Here is a 17,245-nt window from a genome sequence, read left to right as displayed (position 1 = left end):
ATAACTTGTCCCTAAAAGGGCTCTTAAATGATTTTGAAAATTATTAATATATAAGAGAAAATGTCTTTATAAAGTCTTTAGTGAGAGAAAGAAAAAGCAGTAGGGCAGCTGCACCAGGAAACAGGAAAAGCCACTACGCCAGTCTTTCAGGGTTTACTTTTATTTCTCAACCATCAAGATGAAATCCATCCCTGGAACCACTAATGAGTTCTCCTTCTCTTACCAGAGTGGGAATAAAGAAAAGAAATGGAACATTACCGAGGACAGGCTGAGTTCAGACTCCTTCAGACTGCATTCGTGTATAAATCCTTAGGTCCTCAGTGAAGCTAACAATTTCCAAAGTTTTGAGAGCCCAAATTAAGCTTGAAAAAAAACTTCATTCTTTAGTCACCAGAAAATTTTGCAGAATTATAAACTTCAAATAACTCTCCTGAGGCTACTAAATTTAGACGCTCATCTTCCCAACAAATCAGCAACTCAACCCACCTGAATTGCTTAGTGTGCACCTTATTTTTATGATCCCTGGAAAGAAGCAACAATTACCCATTCCTTAGGTGCCTTATTGCCTGAAATAAAAGTCACTATGTCTATCAAAATAATTAATATAAAGCTCAAATACATGGTTATATATCATCTTTTAAATGAGTGATTTTTTTCTAGTAATACAGGTGTGTGTCCAGCTCATATTAACATCATCACATGTTAAATTGTTTAATGTAGCATCTGCTGCTTTTGCAGCCAGCCCAACAAGGAGATTAGAGACAGGCCACATCTGCAGTTATAAATAGCCACGAAAGCAGTCATGCTCTATAAAGCAAAGATCTTCAGGCCACATAATGGGATGCTGGGGTGATAGCCATCATCTGTGATAGATCCAGAACACTCTAGGTATTCTAGATTCATCTAAGAAATAATTCAAAAGTGCCAAAAGAAACCCAGAGCAATGAAATGTAATAGAATCTGTCAGCGCCTCGTCATTTAATTTCTAACTCCCATAACTTCAGCTTCTGACAGGGACATTCTATTTGTGATGCAAGATTGAGGGGGGAATGGGTTTTAAAATTTTTGTCACAGAAATGGTTCCAATTCAAGCCTATTGCTGTATATTATACAGCACGAATGATTTAGTAGTAGAATAGCTTGATTTGCCAATCAGTTGAAAAATTTTTTATGAATAAACCCTACATACCTAGTTAAGGTGCATGCAGAAACCCTGGGAGGGAGCAACAAACTCATGAAACAGTAATAAAAACAATACTTCTGACCAGCAGGTGGAGCTGCAATCCACCATTGTTAGCCATTGGAGATTTACGAATTTGCACTATCCTGTTTCCTTACCTCTAATTTCCCTATTTGAATTTTTCCTATCTTTTTAACTTGGTGAATTATGTCGTGCTGGGCCCAATTTTTTTCCGTCAGCAAAGAACTTAAAGGAAATTGTTAAACCTCCAGGACCGATCGACTGACTCTGCTAACAGTATCAACTGTCAATATTTTACAATAAACATATTACCGGCCCTGTGGGTTACTGGGCAAAGCCATTTAAATGTCGGAAAATATCTATTTTACGGTTCATAAGAAGAATCCTATTTAGATGTTAAAATGAGTGAAACAGCAGCACTTTACTGTAAAGATAGGCTAAATAGGTTGCTAACAATCACAGGAGCCTTGGACAAAATAGACCCACCCATTAACTCCTCAGTATAGGTCTTAGGGACGCTTACAGATGTAAGCAATTTAACACGTACAGAATGTAAGTCATTTATTAAGGAACTATGTAAGTTAAGGAAATTGTAAGTCATTTACTCCAAGGATCAAAATGATCTGGCTAACTTATGAATATTATGTACCCTTAGTGTCTAAGGCAGAAATCACCAGCCAGTTACAGCACTGTATTGTGCTGAGCCACATCAAGCCTCTCTTCGATACAGCTCTCACTTCAGATGAAACTAATTTGCCATCTCTAGGAATGATAAGAAAAACAAGACCTAGAGTGATGTCAACCAAAACGGCAATATCAGAGACCCCAGTCTCCATCTCCTGGCAAAGATCAATAGACAGCTACCCAAGAGCAAAACCAGGTCTGAGAGCACTCTGACGTCCACTTAAGAAACTTTAGCAACACAGTGGAACAAAAAGCCTGAGAATGCTGTACAAGAAGAGTAAAAAGACAGCTTAATTTTGCCTTCATTATCTAATCCTCCAAGCTGGCATTGCTCAGTGCCATCAGGGAACTTTCCAGTTTGAAAAAGTTCCTCTCACCATGAAAGGAAGGCCAGAGAGAGCAACCAGCTTCCCCAGCCTCCCAGGGCACTGCACAATGGTCCTGCTTCCACCCAGACTGCAAAGCTGAGACACAAGGCGACAAAGAGGAACAAGAAGAGAAGCAGGCTCCCGCTAGCAGCCGCACAGCAGGAACGACCGTGGTTCACAGTGCTTGCTCTGCAGACAAACCAGCAGCGTTCACACTGAAGAGACCGACAGCCCACAGCCTCCACGCAGCCCTGGCAGATCTCACTAGTTTCTACCCCGCAGGTAGCCACATTAACTAAGAACAGCCACCTGAGTCCCTCCTCCCTCAAAACTCTTCCCCCACCACAGGAGCCCAGGAACTGAACTGATGGCCAGCCCAGTTCTGTGGCTACGGGAGTGCAAGATGCCAGCGTAGATCACTCTGGCTGAGCCCCATCACCATGTGTGCAACTGGGGCTGGCCCTTCCAGCTGTGTACTTGTCTGCCTCTGTTCTCATAACCATCCCTGGCCTCCACTGCCTGCGACTGCCCAGGGGGAGACTGTGCAGCCACGGGAAATCCCATCAACAGCTAGGACCCGTGCAGCTACTTGTGGGCCCAGGTCGGTCTCTGTCTTGTCACTGGCCTGCACCACTATGCTCACTGGAGCCAGCCCCTCCAGCTGTGTACCTGCACACCTCCAGCCTGAATCCCATCACCACCCTCCACTGCCATACATCCTTGGTGAGACCCTGAGCCACAGGACAGCACACCGACAGCCAGGGCCCCTGTCGCTGCTGGCGAGTCCATGGTAAGCCGTTGCTATCTGCCCTGGCAACCACCACTACACCAGCCTGCCCCTGACACTACAAAGGCACCTGCAGCAGGACCCCACAGCTGGTTGGGCGCACACCACAGGCTCTCGTCTCAGAAGGAGAAAAGGGCAGAAAGTTTATTCAAAAAAATAATGGCTGAGAACTTTCCAAACCTAGAAGAAGGTTTGGTCATCCGAGTACATGTAAAAGATACAAATCATGGTTTCAAAAATATAAAAGGAGGGAGAAAAGGGCAGAGTTTCTGTATGCAACTGAAGTTAAACTGTTAGTGTAAAATAGACTCTTCTATCTGTAAGATGTTTTATGGAAGCCTATGGTAACCACAAAGCAAAAACATACAGCATATTTCACAAAAGATAAGAGAAGGAAATCAAAGCACACCGCTATGGAAACACCGAAATTCACAAAGGAATGCCCCAGAGGAAGAAAGTAACAAGGGGACTACAAAACAGCCAGAAAACAATTTAAAAGATTCTAAGTCCCTACCTATCAGTAATTACTCTAAATGTAAATAGATTGATTTCTCCAATCAAAAGGCATAGTGGATGAACGGATCAAAAAAAGAAAAAAAACAGGCCCCAACTATATGAAGCCTACAAGAGACTAACTTCAGCTTTAAGGACACACGTATGTTCAAAGTGAAGGGATAGATAAAGGTATTTCATGTAAGTAGAAACCAGAAGAGAGCTGGGGTAGCTATACTTATATCAGACAAAATAGGTTTAAAGCCAAAAATGGAAGCAAGAGACAAAGTCAATATATAATGAAAAAGGAGCTGATTCATTAAGCAGATAAAATAATCAAATATATATATGCGCCCAACACTGGAGCACCTAAATATATTAAGCAAATACTAACAGATCTGAAGGGAGACATATGCCGTAATAGGAGGGGACTTCAATACCCCACTTTCATCAATGGATAGATCATCCAGCCAGAAAATCAACAAGAAAACATTAGAAATGAATTATACTTTAGACCAAATGAACCTGTATATAGACATATACACAACATTCCATGCAATAGCTGCATCATACACATAATAAAGGCCGTATACGACAAACCCACAGGTAAAATCATATTCAGTGGTGAAAGGTTAAAAGCTTTTCCTCTAAGATAAGAAAGACAATAAGAGTACTCACTCTCACTTCTCCCGTACAATATAGTTATGTCAGTCCAACCCAAAGGAACTAGATAAGAAAAAGAAATAAAAGGCATCCAAATTGGAAGGAAAGAATGAAAACTGTCTGTTTGCAGATGATATGATCTTATATCAAGAAAACCCTAAAAACTCTACTAAAAACTGTTAGAACTAATAAATTCAGTAAATTTTCAGGGTAAAAAACTCCACATACAGAAATCAATTGTTTTTATACACTGAAAAACATTTGAAAAAGGAATAAAGAAAACAATTTCATTCACACTAGCATCAAAAATAGTAAAAAAAAATAAATAAATAAATAAAAAACTTAGGAATAAATGTAAACAAGGAAATGAAAGATCTGCACACTGCAAATTATAAGACTTTAACGAAAGAAATTAAAGACACAAATAAATGGAATGGTAATCTGTATTTATGAAATGGAAGAATTAATACTGTAAAAATGTCTGTACTACCCAAAACCATCTATAGATACAATGCAATCTCTATCAAAATTCTAATGGCATTCTTTACAAAAAAATATATGCCAGGTACCTTGATGAGTGAAACAAATATGGTGCTTTCCATCAAGTTGCTTAGAGTATCAACACTAAATAAGTGAACAGACAGTGTGAGTCTTAGCAAGAGACAAGGTGTGTGTGTTGAGCAGGGATCTGGAAATAGAGACAGTGCATTCAAGAAACAAGTATGTGTGACTGAGGCACCATGATGTTTTCTCATGACTGTAGTGAGGATATTCGTTTCTGTCAAAAAAAAGTTTTAAAAGGATGTGTCCTTTTCAGTGTATCATATCAAGGGTTTCATGCTGTCCATATGTCTTATTGCTAGTGATGTTTATCTTGATCACATCATTAGGTTGCTGTGTGTTGCATTACTCCAATGTACATTAACTATTTTCCCTCTGTCGTTGATAATGATCTTGGTGGAGATACTTGGAGTGGATACAAATCCCATTTCTCTTCAACCCTTGCCCACTGATTTCAGCATCCATTGGTGGATCTTGTCTGCAATATCTATTACTGTGCTACTTGCCGAATGGCTATTTTCTATTTTTTTTTTCTTTTGACATTTATTAATTGAAATTCAACAATGAGGAAGTGCTCTTAACTCCCATTTACTTATTTTATTTTCATAAGGATTCGTGGAAATTTCTTTTATAGGTTAAAATTCAATACTGCCATTAGTTTTTGTTGCTCAAATTGTTCCATCTTTGGCCATTAGTTCCTTCAGTTTTATCTCTTGTGTTGTTCTGACAAGCCTTTATCTTTTTTGAGCATTTCCTTGTTTTCTGGAACCACACAGGTTTCCAGGCTTATATTATTTCTGTCCCAGCCCTAGAACCAACCGCTTTGCCTAGAATCTTGGGTTCCTTTTATTGGATGATAAAAGTAATTCTTAACTTAGTGCATATTAGAGTCACCTTGGGGTTTTGAAATCTTAAAGTTCTATTGAATCAGAATTTCTGAAGGTGCAGCCTAGATACCTGAATTTTTACAAACCTATACAGGTAAGCATGTGCATTTCTCTGGCTGAGATTCACTATCCTAAAAGGCAGCAGAGTGTCTGATATTTTTATGACACGATAAAAATGAAGGTGAAAATGTTCACAGATTTACCCATCTACTACCACTAGCCCATTGGTAGAGAATCCTCTAATAGCAGATATATCTCCTTTCCTTGACTCTCTCAGCCTCTTATCCAGATGAGCTACCAGTCTTATTTGACCTAGAATCAAACCCTCGGCAGAGAGGACTGGTCATAGGGAAATAAGCGAAGAACCTAGGATAGAATAATAATTACTAAATTTCAAAAAAATGAAGAATTAAGAAGGGGGTAGAAGGCACGACTAAACCTTATAAGAGGGCAAGCTGTTTATTTGTGGGGACAAAATAAAAGAGCCCTACCTGAATACTATGTCCAAGAGAATTGAAATAGAGTCCAGGAGGTCTGCAAGTATTTCCTGAATTTGATCCTTTTTTTATGTTCTTCTCTAGAAATGTGTGAAGAATGGAATTCACATCTAATTATTTAGGTTAACAATTTCTCAAACATAAGAGACTCAATGCATGGCATTCCTACTGTAATCTTCTAGTATCATCACTTTGTCGTTTTCTAAAACGGCTATTTCACATTTTCTACTCTCACCCCAAATATCCTAGGTCCACCCATACCTATCTGAGGGCCTCTCCTTATATTCCATTGAGAGAGCAGAAGCAACCAGACAGGAGATCCCTCCTGTGCCCACCACTTAACTTGAAATCTACCCAAAGCTATATTCACACTTCTCTTTTCTTCCAGTTACTATTAATAAAGTGCCTCTATTCATGAAAGGCTAACATCCTTTTCTGTCCCCAACTACTGCAAATTCCCTAACTCCTGATTGGTTAGGTCCTTGCATTCAGATCCTTTACCTCCCTAATCCAGCCTGCCAAATTAGTCATCCAGTAAAGTAATTCACTCTTTCATTGTACAGATATTTCCCAAGGATTTTTCGTGTATCAGGCATTGAGAATTCATGGTCAAAAAAAAAAAAAATAGCTACATTAAGCAGTTCAAGTCTAAATTTTGGAAACATACATGTAAACAAATTATTAAAGGACTGGGCTATAAATATGATAATGGCACATATCTAGGCAGAAACAGCATCAAGGAATGAGAACTTTACCCTCCCTACTTGAATTCAAGTCATATCATTTATTGGACTAAAACTCATAACTGGTCTCTCTTTGATAGTCACCCCAAACCCACAGTTCTTTCTATATGCAGTAGCCAGAGTGATTTCTCAAAACAAATTTAACCACGCAACTGTTGTCATGGCCTTTGGTAGGATAGAGGCAGAGCTCCTTAACATGCCCACCAGGGTTCCCAGTGACAGGGCACCTGTCCATCTGTCTAGCTTCTTGCCACTCTTCCAGCATACATTCTCAGACACCTCTTTTTCCTCTTACCTTAGGATCTTTGAACATAAAATGTTATTCTCTTTGTATCTGGATCTTCTAGATGGATCTTCTAGATCCTTTTTGTCCAGCTAACTCCTAATCAATATTTAGGTTATTTCAAGCAGCAAGGCTTCCTTAATTCCCCTGGTTAAACTACACTGGACACCAGCACTAAGGGATCCCACTGGGTCACACTGATTGTAACACATATCCCACTGTATTATAACTTTCTATTAAATAAGAGCTGACTTTCTAACCAAATGGGATTCTAAGAAGTCACAGATTAACCATCTTGCTCAGCCCTATTTTCTTAGTGTATATCCCAGTTTTGGGCACATGGTTGTTGCTCAGCAAATATTGTTCACTAAATGAATGATCAAGATTTTTCATTGCTTGCCAGTTGTGAAAGAATGGGTAAATATTTTATAAGAATTTTGTAGATAAAGGTGGAAGACTTTCACAGCAAAGAGACTAGCAAACACAAAGCACAGAACCCTGAAACAGCAACACTTGTTCAGGGAAGTACAAAGGACTCCCTGCTGCAGGAGTAGAGGGGGGCTAGGCTGGAGAAGTGGGGGCATTCATCTGGGAAGAAGATAGACTAGGAAAAGGATGGTCTCTGATCTATTGAGCAACTTACAGTTTAGAGTGCATCTTATAGGAAGTCTTGAAGGGCTTAAATCCCTTTAATTTTGCTAATGGAGAAAAGACAGTGAACCAGCTGGGGCTGCAATATCCCTGCCCCCAAATCCAAGCTGGAAATAAACCAGAAATATGGGCAGGACAGTGGGTCTTAGGGTGATACCTAGCATCTAACCATAACATTTAGAAGCCTTAGGTCTTGGAGTAGGAGGTGATCAAAGATCTGGACTTCTGAGCGAAGGCCAGGAGCCACAGACTAGGAAGATGGAGGGTGGAGGGTGAAGAGCCACAGGAAAAGCGTTGTCTGTGTACAGCTGAGCCTTGAACAACACAGGTTTGAACTGTGCAGATCCACATACACACGTATTTTTTTCAGTAGTAAATGCTACAGTACTTTACCATCCAAGGTTGGCTGAATCCAAAGACGTGGAGAAACAGGGGATGTAGAAGAGCCGTGTCTGTACTGGACTTTCCACCAAGTGGGCGGTCAGCACCCCTAACTCCCGCACTGTTAAAGGGTCAACTGCACGTTTCTTTTCCCACATTGCCCTGGACTGATTACCGACCAGGATCACTGGGCAGGAAATCAGTGTTCTGAGCATTCAGCTGGGAGAGGCAGCAGAACCACAGGCTTCTAACAGCATGAAGGAAGAAGCCAGTAGCATAAAGACACAAGCAAGTGAGTGTCCTTGACCCTGACCTCTTTACAAATCTGAGGACAACTGCAACATGAAGTGGCCCCTGGATAATAGCAAGGACTGGAGCAGAAGTCCTGGTAAGTTCCCTGGGGGTGAGGGGTGGGGAGAATGCAGAGGAGAAGAGAAAGGATTGTTTGGGCCTGGATTCTAACTCTAGAAATGCTCATCCATTAAAAGGCCCTCTTCCCAAAACCCTGCAACTCTTCTGGAGGAGAAGCCAGGGCCCAGGATTTTACCCTCTTCCCCCAAAGTTACCATTATTGGCAAGAAGTGGCTAATAGGTGGCCACTTGCTACGAAAGTCTGAAAAAGAGGTAGCAGAACTGTGGAACAGAGAAAAGTAAGAATATAAAATAATCATTCACCTTCAGAGAGCTGGGGGAGATACGCGCAGGACGAAGAGGAAACATGAGTCAAGAAAACAACCAAGTGGTAATGGTGGCTTGGAAAATACAGGCATTGAAATAAGGAACTCAATGGATGTGTTTAAAAATTTTTAATAATTTAATAGACCTGAAAAATGATTTCATAAGCTGGAAAGATTATGGTAAGGAACTCTTGAAAAAGGAATGAGCAAAAGATAAAGGGAGGAAAAAATGGAGATAAAATAGATGAGGGTTAAGTTAAAATATCAATGTTAAGAATTCCAGAGTGAGAAGAATAAACAGGATTATATGAAAATAAAAAAGAACTCCCCAGAATTAGAGGAAAATAAAAGACTTCAGATTGGAAATAACACCATGTTATAAATATCCTCTAGAAAACAGCTTGAAGTAAAGCTCACACGCTAAAGATTTTTTGGGAAACTGCAATTTGAGGGTGGCAAGAATGAGTGAAAAGGGAAGTGAAGCAAGGGAAGAGGGAAAGCAAATACAAGGTGGTGTGCTTTCAAGTTCACCACAGCTTCACAAAAATAAATCACAGTTTGGTGCTCAGTTATATTTATTGTATTCAGACAAGCAAGTGTCTCAGGGAATAGGATTTATCTGCCACCTCCTCCCACTTTCTGTCCTTCATTGCCTCATAAGGCGTAAACTTTCCTGAACTTGGGGTTTGTGTTACATGCCTCTCCTACCTTCCAGCCAGGCTGCCTGGAGGGCAGCTTGATGTCTCTCCCTACACTTCTGCACTTCTTTTGAGATTAAAAGTAATAGGGAGTAATAGTCTCCCTAAGTCCCATTAGGTCAACCCTGACCAAGAAAACTGCAGCATTTGGCATGATCAAGGCTATACTGAAGCCCTGGCATTATCCGTGGAAGTTGAGACAGCCTTCAGCCTTAGTGGAGTCCAGGATGTCCACTAAGCAAGTAGCCAAAGACTGTACACAGGATGGTCCAAGCAAATCTAAGAAGGTCCATACACTGGATCTAGTGTAAATGCCAAATGGACAGAAGACATCCTCTCCACCACCCCACCACCACCAAATAAAACCACCAAAAATGAACTCCTTGATATCTACCCAAATAAGTTGACAATGTATAACCATACAAAAACCTGCACATGCATGTATATAGCAGCTTTATGCATAATAACTGTCAAAAGTTGTGAGCAACCAAGATGTTCTTCTGTAGGTGACTAAATAAACTCTGGTACACCCGGACACTGGAATATTATTCAGTGCTAAACAGAAATAAGTTATCAAGCCTTGAAAAGACATGGAGGAAAGTTAAACACAACTTACTAAATGAAAGCCAATCTAAAAAAGCTAAATATTGTTATGATTGCAACTATATGATATTCCGGAAAAGGCAAAACTAAGGAGACAGTTAAAAGGTAAGTGGTTGCCAGTGGCTAGGGAAGGGGAAGGGATGAACAGGGGGAGCACAAAGGATGTTAGGGGCAGTGAAACTACTCTGTATATTGAAATAGTGGGCACAAATCATTGTACATTTGTCCATAGAATGTACATAGAGTGACCCCCAATGTAAACTATGGGCTTTGGTTGATTATGATATTATGATGTGTCAATGTAGGCTCATCAGTTGTAGCAAAAGTATCACTCTGGTGATGGATGGTGATTATGGCGGAGGCTGTGCAGGTGTGGGGGCAGAGAGTACATGGGAACTTTCTGTGCCTCCACTGAATTTTACTGTGAACCTAAAATTGCTCTAAACTATAAAGCCTATTAAAACACACACAGACAAAATCTAATAGTTTCCAGAGATAAAGACAACCATTTATAAAGGAAAGTGACACCAAATTTATCAATAACAAAACTAGGTACAAGAGGCTAATGGAGCAGTCTTTTCATAGCTTGGAAAGAAAAGAATTTTGAATTTACATCTCTATGTAGAGTTAAAATTTCACTTAAAAGTAAAACAAAGATATTCTCTGGCATATAAGGAGGAAGAATCATATGGAAAGTAAAGGAGTAGGCACATTAGTAAAGTTCTAGATAAATGATGACCAATGGAAACAAACATATCCAAAATTCAGGCACCAAACTGACAAAAGAGCATAGTTAATAAAAGAGCAAGAGGAAAGGGCAAGAGGAGGTGATGTGTATGGCTTTGACGGTGGGGTGGGTTTCACAGGTGTATACTCATCTCCAAGTATCTCACTGAGTTGTATACATTAAATATGTACAGCTTTTTACAGGTCAGTCATACCTCAATAAAGTGGTTTAAAAAAAAAAAGAGGGTAGAAGAAAGTGACCTGAGGCAAGTAAAAATCTTCTCAGATTATTTTCTTATTCACTAGACGTGGATATTGATAAATTTTAGAGATTAAGAAGGAAAATAAGCAAAAGTTTTGGTCTGAGTAATTTAGACCAAAGAATTTAGTAAGAAGGAGAGGAATTTAATTTGTTCAAGGGAATGAAGAAGGCAAGAAAAAGAAATTATGGACAACAAAATTCCCTGAATAGAATGGCAAAATTAAGTTCTAGGAGAGCAGCAATTTCAACAAATATAAATCTATAAAAATTACTAAATAAGATTAGAAACTCTCAAATTAGAAGGAGAAAAGGACCAGGAATACATTGTGGGAAATATATTAAACCCAAATGAATACATAGGGACTGAAAACAAAAAAGAGGGAATGTATTTGTTCAATTATTTCTATCAGTATGAACTCAATGGATATTTATTTTATCCTATAGGTTAAAATTCAATACCATGTCCGATGCTCAGACATCCAACAGATGGACCCCTTATTTGGGATTTCTTTTCTCAGATTTTAGAATTTTTTTTAATTACCAAGTAACATGTTGAGAATTATTAATTAATATTACAGGGGCCTGATGCTACAGATGCCTGGTATATATCATATGGAGACCAAATGTTCAAACAACATTAGAGTAAACTCAGCTGGGCAGAAAACTGTTTTACTCATTCTTTCCCAGGCATCTGTTTTCCTCTCCCCAAAGGCAAATCAAGAAGGAGTAATAATAATAACAACAACAATCATCTTTTTTTGCCCCTCAAAGGCAAATTAAAGATGAGTCATCATCATCATCTTTTTATTGACTGCATACTCTTAACACACGCCAGGTGTTCTCCTAAGTCTTTTAATGTGTGTCGACTCATTTACGCTGCACAGTAACCCTATGAGACAGATCCTGTTATTCTCCCAGTTTTATAGATGAAGTCAGGGCGCTAAGGCATTAATATCACAAAGCCAGTAAGTATAGTAGCTGTGACTGGAATATCAACAGTTGCGCTCCGGAGCTCACGCTCTTCACCGTCATTACATACCACTGCTCTCAATGAATTTACAAATGTTGCTTTTGTCATCTGGTGTAAAAAGCCTGTAGCCCTCCCAAGTAGTGGCTTTTTTTTCTTCCACAGACTTGGTTCATTATGCCTGTAAGTGGTAATAGGTGTTCTTCATGCCTCTCATTGTCTCATCCAAACAATTGATATGCATTCTTTCCTAAAAACCCAGTTTTAACCTCAAAACATCACTCTCTACCGTACGCTACTCTGCTTTGTGGCAGTCAGCTACAGACTTACCTGGTCCTCCTTTCTTCCTTCAGCGCAGAGCACTTGGACCACTATGGTTCTCACCAATACTCCCCTTGCCTTGGGTTTCAGTGGTCTCAGTGTCTTTATAGACAACCCTTCCACTTCGTGGGCCTCTCAGCTCATTTACCCCTGATTCCTCCAACCACCTGAACCCCACCATATCTCAGCCCCTCTCCCCCTCAGCCACGCAGTAGGTCATTGTCAGCCAAGAGGGGCTGGAAAGGGATCTCAAGAGGTGAGTTGCCCAACTGGAAGAAGGTGCAAGGAGCCGACATGGAGCAAAACAGCACTTTATTGCAGTACAAGTGGGTGGTGTGCACAGTGGACGGCGGCCCTCAGGTGTAAGCACTTGTCCTTTTATGATGTTAGTGGCGCATGCGTGGTGTTCATAATGCTGACTCATGCTACTAGCGCATGCGTACATTTATCTCTTACCAGGTGCAAGCTATTGTGAACTTTCGCCTGGGCCCCATGGACCACTCACTTAAGGCTGCCAACAGTTATACACAGATTAACCAAACTGCCCCTTCTCCAGAATCTCCTATTTAAGCCATCTCCTCTCTGACCAGGTCCTCTCATCTTCCCAGACGCTAATTTTAGTTCCCAGACCCCAATTACTCTTCATCTTCATTGGGACCTGATTTATATTATCTGAGCGTCTATTCCCGCCCCCACATCTCCTTCCTGTTTTAGCTTCTATTTTACCAATGTGAGATCAAACCGCTCCTAATTATAAACAGCTTCTCCTATTCACGCAGGAAGCTCAGGCTCCTCCCTTGTTTTGCTGTCCATGCTTAATGAGACGCCAACCCTGGTAAAAATCAACTTACTTCACTCACAGACTCACTGCATTTGCTCTGAACCTGTCCTAGCATAGCTGACAGCGGCTAGTGAAAAATACACAGCCATGCTAACCGGCAAAATCTTGAGCCATGACCACTAATCTCGTGTGGTCCTGGTCTACTCATGTGCCTTCTCTCCCAGAATTATGTTATTCTCTGGCCTCGGACATCTAACACATCCCTCTCCCTAGCTTTCTATTCGTTGAGACAAAAGAAATAATCAGAAAAGAAGTTCCACTGGCCCTGGCAACTCCTCTGAACCTGTGCCCACACACTCTGCCATCTCTCCTATCACTTGTGGACGACCCGCTGGGGCTCCAGTCTCCAGCCACTCCGTTTCTGCACCAGATTCCAGTCCTTCTCCCATGTGCAAGGACGTCCTTTGAGAAATTTCTCCTTTGTCCCGCCTCATCAATTCACATGAGCATACAAACTTTAGTATTTCCTACCAGAAGAGACAGAGAGGGAGAGGGAGAGAGAGCAAGCCTTCGTCCTTACCTTTCCAACGAATCCGTATCCAGCAGTGCCCTCCATGTTGCTAAGTAAGACACAGCAGTCAATGCTCTGCTCTTGATAGTATCTGGCCAGTTACCCTCTCCTTCTCGAAACATTTTCTTTGGCGGAAACCTGTAACAGCTCTCTTGCTTGCGTCTTCACTGACTACACCATCTTTGTTTCCTTTGCTGATAGACTCCGCCTCCTCCAGCCTCTAAACCAGTGCTTCTCAATTCCTGCTGAATATGAGAATCACCTGGTTCCCTGGTAGTTTAAAACAAAAAGAATCACCTGGTAAATTTTTTAAATACATTGATGCCCAAGCCTCAAGCAGACTAATTAAATCAGAATCTCTGGGGGCGAGGTATCAGGCTTGGGCCATTCTGTTAAAGATTTCCCAGGTGATTCTGATGTGCAGCCGGGCGGAGGACTACTGTAAACACTGGTGTGCCCCAGGGCCCCATCTCAGACCTTGAGTATCTTCTATCCACACTTCCCTAGTGATCTCATCCAATCTCTTGGCTTCAATACCTGATGTCTTCTAAACTGGTATCTGCAGCCCAAGCCTTTCTCCTGAACTCCGGAATTCTATATATGACTCCCTGTTGTCATCTACACTTAGATGTGTAATATGTTTCTCAAAGTTAACGTGTCCTGCATTCAGCCCTAAGAACTAGCAATTTCATCTTTCCAGCTCCACGGACCCACACACAGGTAAATGCTGTGATCTTGAAGTCACCATTTATGCCTCTCCTACAATCTCATCTCCAAACTGTCAGCCAGTTCTGTTTCAAAATAAGCCTAGGCTCTGATTACTTCTCTCACCACTTTCAATGTTAAACTCGGATTTTAGCCCTTATCTTCTTTTACTGCATTATTGCTCTAGTTCAGCATGTCATGCCACTGCTTAGAAACGTAACAGCATCAATCACCTAAACTCCCTCTATGATGTGAGCACCTGCTCCCACTCTGAACCCATCTCCCTTCACCCTCTTTTACTCTTTCCACTCCAAGCGCACTAGGTATTGTACTATCCTGAAGCACGGCAGGTACACTCTTGCTTTTGTACTTGGTGTTCCATCGCCCTGGAACATCCTTCCCTCAGATATCTCTCCTGATTCACTCAAATGCCATTTCATCAGCAAGCTCTTCCCCTGGCCACCCTACACAAAACGGCACCTCCTCAGCCTGCACTCCCTATTATCCACCTCGGCTCCACATGTGTGTTTGTTTTCAGTCTCTCCAAATAAAATAGAAGCTTCTCAAGGGCAGGGTTTTTATCTAAGCCTGGAATGGTTCTGGGCAAGTTGTAGACATTCAGTAGCGACTTTCTGAGCAAATGAGTCCTGGTGGGGAGCTAAGGAGTCTAGCCATAGCCTATGTGATGCTCTGGTAAGTAAAGGAACACCATAGACCAGACAAGGCTTTTGGAAACAATACACCTTGGAAGCCTTCGCCCTTTCCCCTTTTATTAGGATTATCCCTTTGAATTGGGTGTGGAAATTGGGACAAGACTAAAACAGATATTGCATTACTGTGGCTTAAAATAAATCATTGTGAGATGCATATTCTCTGAGTCACGCTTGAGCTGGAACATTTTCTTCCTTCATTTACATACTCTCTGTCTCTTTCCTAAATTCTCTAAGACCCTACAGAACCACAGTTCCTGAGAGAGAAGTCTTGGTACTGTTACCAAAACATTCATCAAATAAGTAAAATCAAACACCACAGTGCAGGATAAAAATGAAATCAAAATATATTGGATAGTAAAAATAAGTCTCACTGAAACTGAAATTCAGTCCTGTATCTACACTACAAATTTTAAATTACAAGCAGAACTCCAGCCCCCTCCACCCCCTGCAATCAAGGAAATGAAGTTGGATGTGTTCCTGAAAAATTTTATAACTGAGCCAAAAAAGAAAGGAAGGCCTTTTGCCAGAGTCAGTTCTGAGAATCCTTAGGGGCCAAACACAAGTTAAATGTTGAATGCTAAAATCTGATACTTCCTATTTACATGGTAGCAACTAAATGACCAACTACAACAATACTTTTAACAAATTCCATTTACTCAATTTATCTGCAAAATTTCTTTAAATATTTTAACCAGGATTTTTCTTTACTGCCTGTGTGTTAAAATTTTCTAATTATGTATGACAGTCTCTAGTTCTTAAATATTAGCAAAACTTAGCACTCCCTTTACTTTAGGACAAACTCTTCAAAGATTAAAAAGTAGAAAGAAAATTTCTATCTTTTGAGAGTCAGGTAAATATGTGAATCCAGCATATTGTTTCCTACACACACTAGATGTCACTATATGACCTGAAATATTGGCTGCAATCTGATCTATTTCTTTACTATCTTCATAGGCTAGATCGGCACATGGTACACAATAATTCCAAGGCATGTTTCCCAAACAGCTGGCCCTCTTGCTTGTATCTGGTCAATTGCATCCACAAAAATAAATTCCTTTTCACCTCCCTCAGCAATTCTGTACATTAAACTGCAAAACAACATTATAGTTTCCCTTTTCATCAGCTCCCCCCTTCCCAAATTCTAATATCAAATAGAAATGTTTGCACTTGATGAGTAAAGAATACACTCTGTTCTAAAAAATTGCTGGGAGAGACTTAAAGAAAGTAACAATTAGCTACTGGGCTAAATGTGTTTCAAATTCAACATCTAGTTCTTGAGTGCCTTCTGTGTATCAGACATCACAGGCAGCAGGAGACCGACACGCGAAGCAGGTAAAACAACAGCTGTGGGACCACAGAGGTAGAGGCTCAGGAGGGATTCAGGCCACAGACATCAAGCCCAAAGAAAAATAGCTAATCTGCATTTTAAAAACTCATTTAACTGACAGAATTCACCAGTGAAATCACTTGAAATGAGTTTTTTTAATTAAAAAAATTCACTTTAACAGACATAGGCCTAGGAAGATTTTCTGTTTCACATTATGTCAATTTTTGATAAACTTTATTTGCCAAGAAATTGGTCCATTTCATTTAAGTTGTAAAATTTTTGGAATAAAAGTTGTTGACAGTATTTGATTGTTTTCCTTTTAATATGTATAGGACCTTTCATTTCCAGCATTGGTGATTTGATTTCTCTCTCACTAAACAATGATCATTTTTGTTTGGGGTTTATCAGTTTTGGTCATATCTTCAAAGAACCAGGCTTTCATGTTAATTTTTTCCTATTGTTCATCTGCTTTCTATTTCATTGATTTCTTCTCTTAGTTTTATTATCTGCCTTCTATTTTGGGGAGATTATTTCAGTCTCACTTATCTAGCTTCTACTGGTCAAGCTTTAGGTCATTCATTTGGGACCTTTCATTTCTAATAGTATTTAAAGCTAAGTGTCCCCCTAAATGCTGCTTTTGTTACATCCCACATATTTTGATATATTGTTTTCTCATTATCATTTAGTTTGAAAATT

At 40.3% G+C, this 17,245-nt stretch overlaps 1 long non-coding RNA gene across 1 annotated transcript in view; it reads right to left on the bottom strand.

Moving 5' to 3' along the window:
* The window catches only part of LOC135321209 (uncharacterized), a 192,205-nt gene extending 178,217 nt beyond the window's left edge, over nt 1–13,988 (bottom strand). The window contains exon 1 of the long non-coding RNA XR_010380774.1: nt 13,814–13,988. This is a non-coding gene — a long non-coding RNA (uncharacterized LOC135321209). The remainder of the gene's footprint in view (nt 1–13,813) is intronic.
* Between the last annotated feature and the right edge of the window lie 3,257 nt (nt 13,989–17,245).

The sequence above is a fragment of the Camelus dromedarius genome, chromosome 4 (genome assembly GCF_036321535.1).
Source record: "Camelus dromedarius isolate mCamDro1 chromosome 4, mCamDro1.pat, whole genome shotgun sequence".
Lineage (NCBI taxonomy): Eukaryota > Metazoa > Chordata > Mammalia > Artiodactyla > Camelidae > Camelus > Camelus dromedarius.
This window is presented reverse-complemented; position numbering and strand designations above follow the sequence as displayed.